The sequence below is a fragment of the Strix uralensis genome, chromosome 1 (genome assembly GCF_047716275.1).
Source record: "Strix uralensis isolate ZFMK-TIS-50842 chromosome 1, bStrUra1, whole genome shotgun sequence".
NCBI classification, from domain to species: Eukaryota; Metazoa; Chordata; class Aves; order Strigiformes; family Strigidae; genus Strix; species Strix uralensis.
This window is the reverse complement of record NC_133972.1, coordinates 142,273,082-142,284,615: the sequence shown is the minus strand read 5'-3', so window position 1 is coordinate 142,284,615 and position 11,534 is coordinate 142,273,082.

The following is an 11,534-nucleotide window of genomic DNA, read 5'->3' as shown; positions in this document are numbered from 1 at the left end:
GGACACAAATAATCAAATTATATCTTAATTGTTTGTCACTAGGCAACCATTGATTTTAAGGTGAGTGATCAATTCTTGAGGTCAAAGAATAAGCTAAACAAAACCAGGACTTACCAGTTAACCCTTTAAATAATAATTAAAACTGAAGAATTGCTCTTTTCTCTAGCTGGAAAACTACTCTTTTTAACTCACAGCTTCAAAGAATCATAGCAGGTACATTTGTGTGGTTTTGCTAAATCAGTCCCCACTTTTAATTATGTAGGGGATATAAAAATGTTTCTATCAAAAAAGAAAATGAAAGTGAGTATGAGAGACAGACTTCAGTGCATTGTAAATCTTTCCTAAAGCTCAGGACTGAAAGCTACTATTGGGTCATTTTACCATGTCTCCTACAATGTCCTAGTAAGAGTATTTTCATATTGTTACTACACTTTTCCTTTTCTTTGTCTCTTATCTCTGCTACAACATAGCCTAAATGCTTTTAGTGGAAACTGCTCCAGAAGTGTGTTTTCTCCCTTGGCTAGCAGTCATCTTCCAGTGTCTAACCTGAACTTATTTGTAATCTATTTACACGCATTTTTTTCTGGCATCAATCACCCATTAGTTTATCTAGCTTTTTCCCATTGTCCTCAGTCTCTAGATTTACCTATGAGTAACAATCCCATTCTTTGTGTTTGACAGGCAAAAGAGATCAGCCTGTTAGATTCCTTTTGTGCTAGAGGATCTCTGCCCCCTTAATATCAAGTATCTGGATTAGTTCTTGTCAACTTTTATTTTTCTCCCATCCTCTTCTTCCGAATCTGTATTTCAACCATGTCTTACCACTAATATTTCCTCTCTTCACAGGAAATGTCTTTCCTGATGATCTGCCAATTATATCTGCCTAGAAGTGAGAAAGATCTGGCATGATTATTCCTTAAAATAAGTCATACAAGTTGGCAAGGAAACAAAAACAAACAGTCCTTCTACAGAACACTTCAGACATCTGTACCAGTGAAAGGAATGTAGGAAACTGAATAGAAGACCCTGAACCTGTTAAATATTAAGTGTGATTACCTATGCCAATTAGCATAACTGAGAATGGATGGGGTAATTCGTGTAGACTGGATGTGCAGCAGAGTAATCCCCCTGGGGTAGGGGAAGAGACATGCTGTTACCTTCTACCAGGGAAGCACCCCCTTGGCACAGGGGTAGTGGAAGATGTTATGCTGGAAGTGACCACGTAAAGGCAAGAAGACCCAGCACCATGTTAGAAGAGTGACCCATATAGTTGTTCAAAAAACTCTCTCTTAGTGTTGGGAAAAAAAAAGAAAATTCTATTAATGATTTCAGAGGGAGGGCAGTTTGACAGAGAAGGTGAAGAAAGGAGTAAAGAAGGAGACTTCCAATGGTCAGCAGTGCTTCTAGGGGAATCAGCTGTGCATACATAGGCAGGTCAAGTAGAGGAATAATTACATGCTAGATTAGCATTTCTAGGAAAAAAAGAGGAAGAAGAACAACTGTGGACACCAAGATAGACGACACCAGTTTCAAGGAACTGATTATATTTCACTGGCAGAAAAGTAGTTCACAGAGAAAAATCAAAGCAATTACACCATCTAAAAAAAAAGAATGAGGAAACTTAAAAAGAGATCAGCTTGACAAAGTCATGGGTCCTCAATAATCTCAACTCAAGAAGAAGGTATACAACAGGAAATGAATGAGAAGCAAAATATTTTTTGAAGCATGAAAGACAGAATGAGGCTGTCCAAGGCACAAAGGCAGATCCAACAGGCAAAGGTCATGAAGAACAGAAAAAAACACTCTGTCCACACATATTGTAAGGGGAAAAGCACAGAAAGAGATGGTACAGAAAAAGGCAATGTTGTCTGCTTTAGAGTGACATTCATGAGTTTATATTTTCCTTTTGTATTGGCTTACTCTTACCAGCTGCAGATCTTTCACATCTTCCTATTGAAATGCTGCTTTCTCTTTTTCTGCTCCCAAAACTACCCTAGCTCATCAAAGCTATTTTCCATATTTATCCCATCCTCCAGCATGCATTATACCCCTTACAGTTCTATGGCATCTGAGAACTCAATGGCACACTCTCCATCACCTAGGGAAAACATGGGTTATTATGGAACACAAACCAGACCCTTACAAGACCCCACCCAATACATATTCTACTTCTTTGACAGTATTCTCAGTGGCATGCTTGTTTGAAATCTGAATTCTAAGTCTTGCACCCAGCTAGTTATACATTGCCTTGGCCAAATTTCTCTAGTTTATGTACGAGTGTGTCATAAATAACAGTATCAAAAAGCCCTAATAATGCCAAGATAGATTAAATTTACTACTTCCTCTCTGTCCGAAAGATATGTTATCCCATCAAAGAAAGAAATAATATTAGCTCAATACAACTTGTTGATTATCATTCATCTCATTTTGATCTTTTAAGTACTTACATGTATTTCGAATTTTTATTCCAGAATTCATCCGGAAATTGGAGTTAGTTGACTGATCTACAACTGTCCACCCACCCCTTCTCTTCCTCCTTCCCTCCCCACTCTTCCCTACTTAAAATAAGGACTACATCTGTTTTCTCAGTACTTTTCTTGTCTTCCAAGTTTGCAGAGAGTGCAAGCAGTTCTGATTTTCAAATAATTTCAAACAACTTTAATTTCGGGATGCCTAAAATGTTGGCTGACACAACATTCTGATTTTTCATTGCTGCTGTGAATTCTGTTACTGGAGAAGGCACTAGATCTTAATAGTATAAATTACAGACATCTTTCCCTACAAAGATTATTTCCAAATAGCTCAGAATCAGAGGCAAACAATCAATTCCCTGTTGAAATTAAGACTGTTTACATACAGTAAAAAATTAACAGGAATATGTTAAAATAATCAGTAAAAATTCTCTTTATCTTTTATGTAAGGGTGTATCAGATACCCTAGTTTAAAAACATGGAAAGAGAGAAGACTGGGAAGAGAAAGTGAGAAATATTAATATATTACAATATTATGTTTATGCTAATGAAGACCATAAAAAGAGACATGGATACTATCTACATTATTTCATGGCATATTTTTGTTTTCTCTCCTCATTTCTGACTGAAAGTACTTGAATAGGCAGATACTTCTTATCAGTACATTCCCAAAAGTAGACCACAGAGTAGCCTGAGAAAGGAGTCTTGGCTGAAATCACAGACAAGAAAGAAATCCATCTCATAACACATGACTAGCTTTTGACATTTTAAATATTCTTGCTTCATGCTTGCCGATTCATTTCTTGATGCTTTCTTTCCTGGAAGTCTTAGCTACTTAGTGACACACCCTTCACTCATATATGTTTTGAACAAGAACATAATTTTTACCCAGTGCTGACAGCTTGTCATCTTCCTCCCAAGAATTCATACTGAGAGATGCTGATCTTGAGGTATATCCAGGATTGAAAGAATCTGCTTTTGGTTTTTGCTTAATAAGCTAAAATCTGTGAACAACTCTGGCACATGAGGTTGCGCTGAAGTACTGAAATCCATTTTTATTTACGCCTCATTATTCTTGGTGCAATTCTCTATTTTTTAATCCTTTATTTAAAGGAAGTTTGTCAGAGAAATTCTTTCTTTAAAGGAAGCTTGTCAGAGAAATCCTTTCCTGTTTGAGAATAACTTGGATGATTAGAACTCAGGGACCCATCCTCCTCCAGCCTAAGCATCCCCACCTGGAACCCTGTTTTGCAAAGCTGGTGCAATACACAGAACTCAAAGAGGGTTATGCTACTTCTTCTAGTTACTCGTAACAGCAGTGTTTGACCTCTCAGGAGAAAGTAATTTTGCTGTTCTACTTTTCTCGTTATTTCTCCAGTGATGGGTTCAGAAAGAAAAGGCTAGAGTACAGAAACTCTGGGTTTATATTGTCATCAGTTTTCAAGCCTGAAGAGATGTTAAAAAATTCCACATCATCCAGACATGGCTATACCCAAAATCATGATAATAGAGGCAAAGACTCAGCATTTTGCAGTTTTACTTGCATAAAATAATCCTCTCTAATTAGGCTGGGGAAAAATCTATTTAAAATATACCTCATGTTTTAGACCACCATGATGCCATGTCATACTCTGAAGAAGATGAAGTCTAACAAATAAAAAATTAATCCTGAGAGTAGAGTGGATATGCAAAAGAGCAAGTAAAATAATATAAATTTAAGGCTTTGTTCAAGTTTGTTTAGTTGGGTTTTTTTATTGAGAAGGAAACCTTGGGTAGCTGTAATTTTATTGCAGGGGGCATCACTCTTTTTTATTATTAGAATGGAAGTTCTCAAATGCTTTTATCATGGGGCTGTATCTCAACAGATATACAGAGCTCTCTATTTCCTTTTGCAGTCGCACAAGATCCGTATCTACCCTGCTGAATTGCATGAGATACCATCCTGCAAGCACTTAGTGTCTGGAACAGTGCCTGCTCAACATGATCAGCCAGCTGTCTTAAGGCCACCAACAAGTGTTCTGCAGACCAGTGATTCCAAAACCCTTCAATGAACAAATATTTAGAGCATTCATGTCTGCAAAAATGTTTTATTACATTTTTCAAACCCACAGAATAATTTTTAGAGAGACATAAAGGAGGCAAAAGGGCTCCAGAAAACACCATTTCAACAGCAGTACTCCTTTTAAGCTCTGCAAAACTCATACATGCATGCTCATACAAACTCGTACACGCTCACAAATGTAATCTATCACAATTTGTTAGGGCAACACAAACCTGGGGACAAAACTATGAGCAAACTATAGTGTCATTCACTTTTGACCTTTCCTGTTTAGAAAAGGCCAAACAATTTCTCGTCCTGCTTCATTAGGAAAAAGACATCACAAAGAATCATACAGCTCCATTAGGACACTTCAGACATACCCCCAAGTCCTGCTCCTGCACAGAGCGGTGGTAGTACAACGTCACGTACAGAAAAACCCACCTGCAAATGCACAGGGACCAAACCACGCCTGGCCACTCCCTCAGTCAAGGCATTGGGTTTCTTCCACCCAACTGCAAATTTTCACAGAACTTAGGCGAATTGCGTCTCTTCATGATTGCCGACTTGCCGCTCACATCAACCAATGAAACCAGCATTTTTGGATAAGAAGGCACAAATCCAGTGGGAACACCGCTGAAAAGGTAAGCATTAGCCTAAGAAGAGGAGGCTGCAGTGACGATGTAGTAGGTAGGGAAGGACTCCTTGCACAATGTATTTGCTTACAAGCCAAGTACTAACTAGCTCTAAATAAGCTCTCTTTAGTAAAGTACTGACACCAATTAAACATTTCCAAAATTGGTTTAACTTGATTATAGTTCTAAGGTTTGTAAATTTTGGTTCTAACAATCTTATTTATTCTATTGAGCCCTTGAAATTTTTTCTCCTAACCACAAGAACTAATATCTTGTTTATTTATGGCAGAGAAAAGGGTTGATAATGGGAGTTGTCTAATTCTTATATAATCCTCTTACTAAAAAGGAAGAAGCTCTAAAGGAAAAAGTAAATATTATAGATGTTTTATAGTCAGACTACACACAAAATATTACTAGTACTCTGACAGTTTTGTTTGCATATGGGTAATTGGTTTAAAACCAACTGTAGAATAACTTAAAAATACATTACATATGTAAAATCCATAACAGGATTCTATCAAATAAGAAAGTAAAACCTGTGCTTTCTAAAAGACTCTGAAGGACACCTTTGACAGCAGGTATTGTTTATGGTCTAACTCTGAAAGAAGCTTACCAGACCTATATCCAACAACTACTGCATTACAGCATGACCTAGTGCTACAAGGAAGTCAATTATTTAATAAATGTTTGAATCACTGAAGTTTATAAAAGAAGATTTTACATCCTTCACTGACAGCACTTCATACCTTCATATATCAAAACTTTAAAAAAAAAAAAAAATCATTAGGGCACCACTTCTCAGAGCAGTAACCTGAATAGATTTGTAGACCAGAACTTTAGGATTAATTAGGAAGACAATAGGTATTCCAGAAACTGACCCACTTCTGCACACGTTATTTTGTTTATTATATCTAATTGCATTCTTTCAAAAATACAGAATCTAGATCCAGGAGACACCTGTATAATATGGCATATTAAGAAAGTTTGCCGTATTTAGAAGGAATTAGTAGAAGTTAAGCTACTATGAAAAGTCACCTAATCCATTTCTTAAGCACATACAATTTCAGATAGCTACATACAACATGAGGTCAGAGGGTTATAATTGCAAATAAACCAGCACCAATAGGAATATTTATTAAAACTTCTAGCAGTACACAGCATATCTGACCTTATTAAACTGGCATCCATTAAGGATATGGCTTAAGCCAGTGATGAGCTATGGAGAGTTTCATACCCACTGCAGTGTACAAATTCGATGTGTTCAGCCACTTAAACTTCCAAATTGGTGAGACTACAGCTCCCGTTATCAGAGCACAGTATTTGATGTTTCGTAGCTGACAAAAAGGTAAACATGTCTATGCAGAATTTAACTTCGCAGCCTACCTAGACTTCCAAGTTTCAGCTGGTATGTGTTGGCCAAAATCTGTCACACTAAACAAGCATTGCATAACATGTTTCTCCCAACCTCTGAGTTGGGCTTCACTCACCTAAATTAGGAGGCAGAAGACAAGAAGAAGACTGTTGGGCATTTGTGGCTTTGGAGATGATACTGAAGATATATTTTCATTTTTGCAAGTTGCTGAATTTAGGTAACTTTCTTTGTTAAAGACCTACTAAAAATTGTCAAATGTGGTTTCAGGTAAGATCAAAACTGAATTCTTCTCTACTGTAGAAGGTGGGTAGTCAAAAGCAAAAAGCATATTTGTTGAATAAATCTTTTTTATTCTGGGCTCGAACAGTTCTTGTTCTATGAAAGCATCTGAAATAACATGACATCTTGAGGTGTACAATTATTCACTTCTATTAAAAATTATCAGGTGCTTTATGACTATCAGTATTACTCAATACCTAAGTGGCAGAGTTTAGAAGTTTTTGGCTTACCAACCTGTTTGGCCTGAAGCTCCACCAGAGGTAATATATGCGTATCATAAATAATTCTTCTGGTTTCTAACAGGTGTTTGTATCCCATAATTATCTTCTACTTTGTGGAACTGTAGAGCATTACTTCTGCCTAATAGGTCATTTTCTTCAGGGCAAGAGGCAAATGAGCTATTGGATAAAACATAATTATATCTACATGCTGCTTTTTCCATGTCAAAGGAATGATCAGGACACTTAGTAGTGGTAGTTCTGAGTGTGTAGCCACCACGTTAATTGTTAATGACAGTACCAAGTGACAGTGGCACTTAGCTGAAGCAGTTAACTGCATAATAATCACTGCGGTGCATGCCATTGGATTCAGTTAACATTACACTTACCAGTTCATCACTCAACAAATCAAATAAACTATCTTTCAGCCTTGGCACTTCTACCAATACTATTTGTGCATATCTTATTCAGAAGTATGTATCTCTGAAATCAATCTATATTCATGCCCCTCCAAGGGCAAAAAGTTGATTGTCTCACAGATGACACAGAAAGGGGAAAGCAAACAAAATCTTCATTGGTTATTGAAAAGGAGGAAGGGAAATCAGTTTGCTTTTTGATAAAGGACAAAACAGATAATAAATTACATGAGAAACACCATGCAAAGGTTTCCATCGTATGCAACACCTTTTATTTTGGCCCTGCCTATGGGTAGCAATGAAGTGCTTTCCACGAGCCTTTGTCATGCGCTTTCCATGCTGCTCCGGAACACAGGTCCTTCTTTTGCATCCTACTGCAAGCACCCTCAAACAGTGAGGGAAGGGCACCCTTTAACATTTGCACACACAGGCAGAGCCAGCAAACACTGACAGATATCTGCAAAAGCCAGCACAAACATTTGCTACAGCTGACAGATCATATCAAGTTTTAACTGGAACATTAAAAATGCTTTGTGTGAGCCATGCCAAATTTTCTCCCGCTTCTGGGTAGCTAGAGAGAACAAGTTATATGCGTCTTAACAAGTATTTATCTTAGCACTTGTCCTCTTTTCAGAAGTCAACCAGCCTGTTTTTACTTAACTTTTCTAAAATAATCTATCAATAATAATGTCAGGCTGGGAACAGACATGCTTTTCTTCAGTTTAAAAGTAAAGGGACACAAGAATAAATCAGCAGCCAAGATGCTATTGGATCATCAATTTTATGTATAATTAAAACTAAGCATTACGGTCATCCTGGAGGCTTTTCCCGGCTTAAAAACTCTACTCTAGCCCACTTCCTCCCCTGCAAATAGCCTTAGAAGGGAAACAAAGACATTCAACCATTCTTTGGTGAAGATATTCTTTGTAAAGGATGATTTACAAGATATCCTGATAATAATAGAAGCTAGAAATGTCTTAGTGAAACATTATTCACTTTTCCCATGCCTGTATGGTATAAATTTGTTTAATCTCCTAACCTTTCCACACTTATTACAGAGATATTGAAAAATAAAATCTACATATGAATCCCAGTCCTTACTTCCAGGAGTACTTCCAAATTGTAAGAAATGGACAATTTAATTTTAAAAAAGCATGAACACTGTGGGGACCACCAGCAGCCTGATCTCCCCTAGTGAGCAAGGCATCATATAAGCAATTTCTTTCTCTTGAGGCCAAAGTATCTTGCATTCCTGATTGCACCTTTAGCTTTTCCAGACTGTCTAGCTTATAGCCTTGCCAGAAATCTCCACGTGTTCCATAAAACAGTGCAGCACAAGCTGCACCTTCTCATGTCATACATGCTAGCAACACCTTTCCAGCCTGCCCCTTTTCCAGGTACATCTCACACCTGACTTAGCATTTTGTTTAGCTGCTGACTCTGTTGGATTGACATGCAGCATGTGGCAGTCATTTCACACGTAGCACAATCAAAGCCTGTCTCACTTCCAGAGAAACATGAAGAGAGCTGCCTGGGTGAAAGATGAGGGTGATATTCAGCTTACCCACTTTTTCCCCCTCCTCCTCCTCCTCTCACTTGTCTGGTACCCCTGTTCAAACAGGACCAGTCAAATGTGGTGATGTAATCTGAGGAGAAAAAACCTGTGTGGGAGCTAACTGTGGTTGACACCCATTGTGCCAGCTAGCACTGCACACATATGCATAGTTTTGTCATTTTATTCTTAAACAACTACCTTCCTTGTTTGCTCTGAGTGCAGAGATGCCAATACACTCTAAGAGGTGAAGGTGCTGCTCAGTGGCTCAGTTCCTGACAGGCACACGTAGCCCAGGATGTGAGCAGAGCTTCATCCCAGCTGTTACCCCTGCTGTTGTCAGCGCAGGCAAGTCATGAACTGACCCCACCTCTGTCCCACCCAGCCATCAGCCCATCTCTGACCACAATAGCCAGGATCTCACCTGTGTCTCAGGCTACCTCTGCAGGAGGAGTTTAGCACCAGGCTGATTTCATTCTGATGGGTTTCCTAGGGACAGCTAGGAGACCTGACGAGGGAAAAAGAAACAGGCTAGCCCCTGAGTTTATTTAAAGAGTATCTCCAACATTTTCATAATCAGTGTCACATAAGGAAAATTATGCCTGCTTAATCTTCTTGCTGTTTGGGTTTTTTTTAAACAATATTTTAGAAGAAATATCAATCTGCCATATTTATGATCTTTAAATCCTCTCTGGGGTGGGGCAAGATAACCACTAAGTATTCCCACAAAGCATTTCTGGAGGAAAAGCAGACTGCTGTAGCCTTCTACTCCCCTGTGCTCATAGGTCGTGCAGACAACCTGGGAAGGGAAGGTTGTCACACCCCAGCTCCCTGCAAATGCCAGCCACCTTATCTTTCATGTGGAGCCGCTTCCTTCTCAGCACTCTCAGGCTGGCACACCAGGGCATACATCCCCAGTGCACACCCTGGGCACAGGGCTGAAAAGGGAGGGAAGGAATCCCTGAGTAATTAATAAGTTTGTTTACCAGCTGGTCTGGCCCTGTCCTGTATTTGCATACTCCCCCTGGTTCTTCCTAAGGCACTCGTCCAAGCTGTGCTCCAGGGCTTAGTAGCAGTTACTCCAACCTTGACAATGATGAACACTTCTTACTTTTCTGGACCTGGAAGCTTTTTTAAATGTTTCTAGAAAAGGGGGAAGAATAGATTTAATTGGCACCAGAAGGACCTGGGAGATAGGTATCCCACTGAATTCAGAAAGCCAAGGGATGGAAGCAGGCATCCCATTTGATTCTCTACAGATGTACCTTGGGGAAAACACCTTGATCACTTTCTGAAGTTCATGTTGGAAACAGTTCCTGGGCAGGGAGCAGAAGGATGTCCTCCTGCTACCCCTCCCTAATGGGGCTGTGCTGTCTTGTTCTGACCACAGCAATATCTTGACTGCCTGGGTAGATCTCCACCTTGGATTTAGAGAAGCTTGAAAGGTCACTGTAGGATATAAGTTTCCTTGGCGAACTCCTAGGTAATTTGCCTACCAAAAGTTACTGACAATGGAGGGCTTCTTTGCAGGGCAACGGCCAAGAAGGTATCTTTTGACAGAGTCAGTGAGAGATAGATTTCCAGCAGCTTAAGCCCGATTCCAGCACCTAGTTAAAGGTTATTCCAGGATCCTTCCTCAGGTGGCTTCTAGATGAACAGAGGACACTTGTTACATGGGCAACACAGCTTTGTGCCACACATGGACTCCAACCAGTGTGAACAGGAAAGACAGAATAGGAAGAGGCTGATAATCTTTCAAGGAGCAAAAGTGGAAAAGCTGATAATTGCTAGCACTTCCCATACACTAGACAACTGTTGGTAACCTATATGCACACTAATATCCACACGCTGAAGTGCACTGAGAACCTAGCCCATGAGAGATCAGTCCTTGGGAGATGCATTCTAACTGGTGGTCATGACAGCGGTGTCCATGCATCATTATATCTTCATGTTCTTTATGAAATCCGGTTTCAAGGGAAAATACTCCAGATATTTCAGTCCAAACTCTTTTTATGTTAGCTTTGCAGTCACATATGCACTGCTGTATCAGCTAAAATACTGCTTTTGAGACAGATGTGGCTTTTTAACAATTTTGCAACCTGCTCACATAGCACAGGTTTGTTTCTATTTTACTCAGTTGTGGTGAGGCAGCAGGAGAGGCTGCTGCTGTCAAGGGGTTCATCGTCACTGGCTGCCATGGGGCCAACGGAGTTTTCCATACCATACTGAGACCTTGAGTCCTACTTTTTATGGGTACATTCTCTATTTATGATCTCCAAGTGCTAAAAGCCAAGGTGTCTTGGTTTCTACAATTGTAAAGATTCTTTTTATCTTTTACCAGAATTAGAAGATTTGATACTCTCTTTGTACCTCATCTCCTAGAGACTCACTTCCCTAGAACTTCTTTTCCTAAAAACACACAAACCCAGGAAGTTCCCATGTCTTCTGCTTGCCAAACTAAGAGTAACGGTGAGCTCTGATTATAGCCTAGAGGCAGTTAGCAGTGAAGAGGAGAGGTTTACGTCCCAGACAAATAGAGGGGAAAGCAGTTTT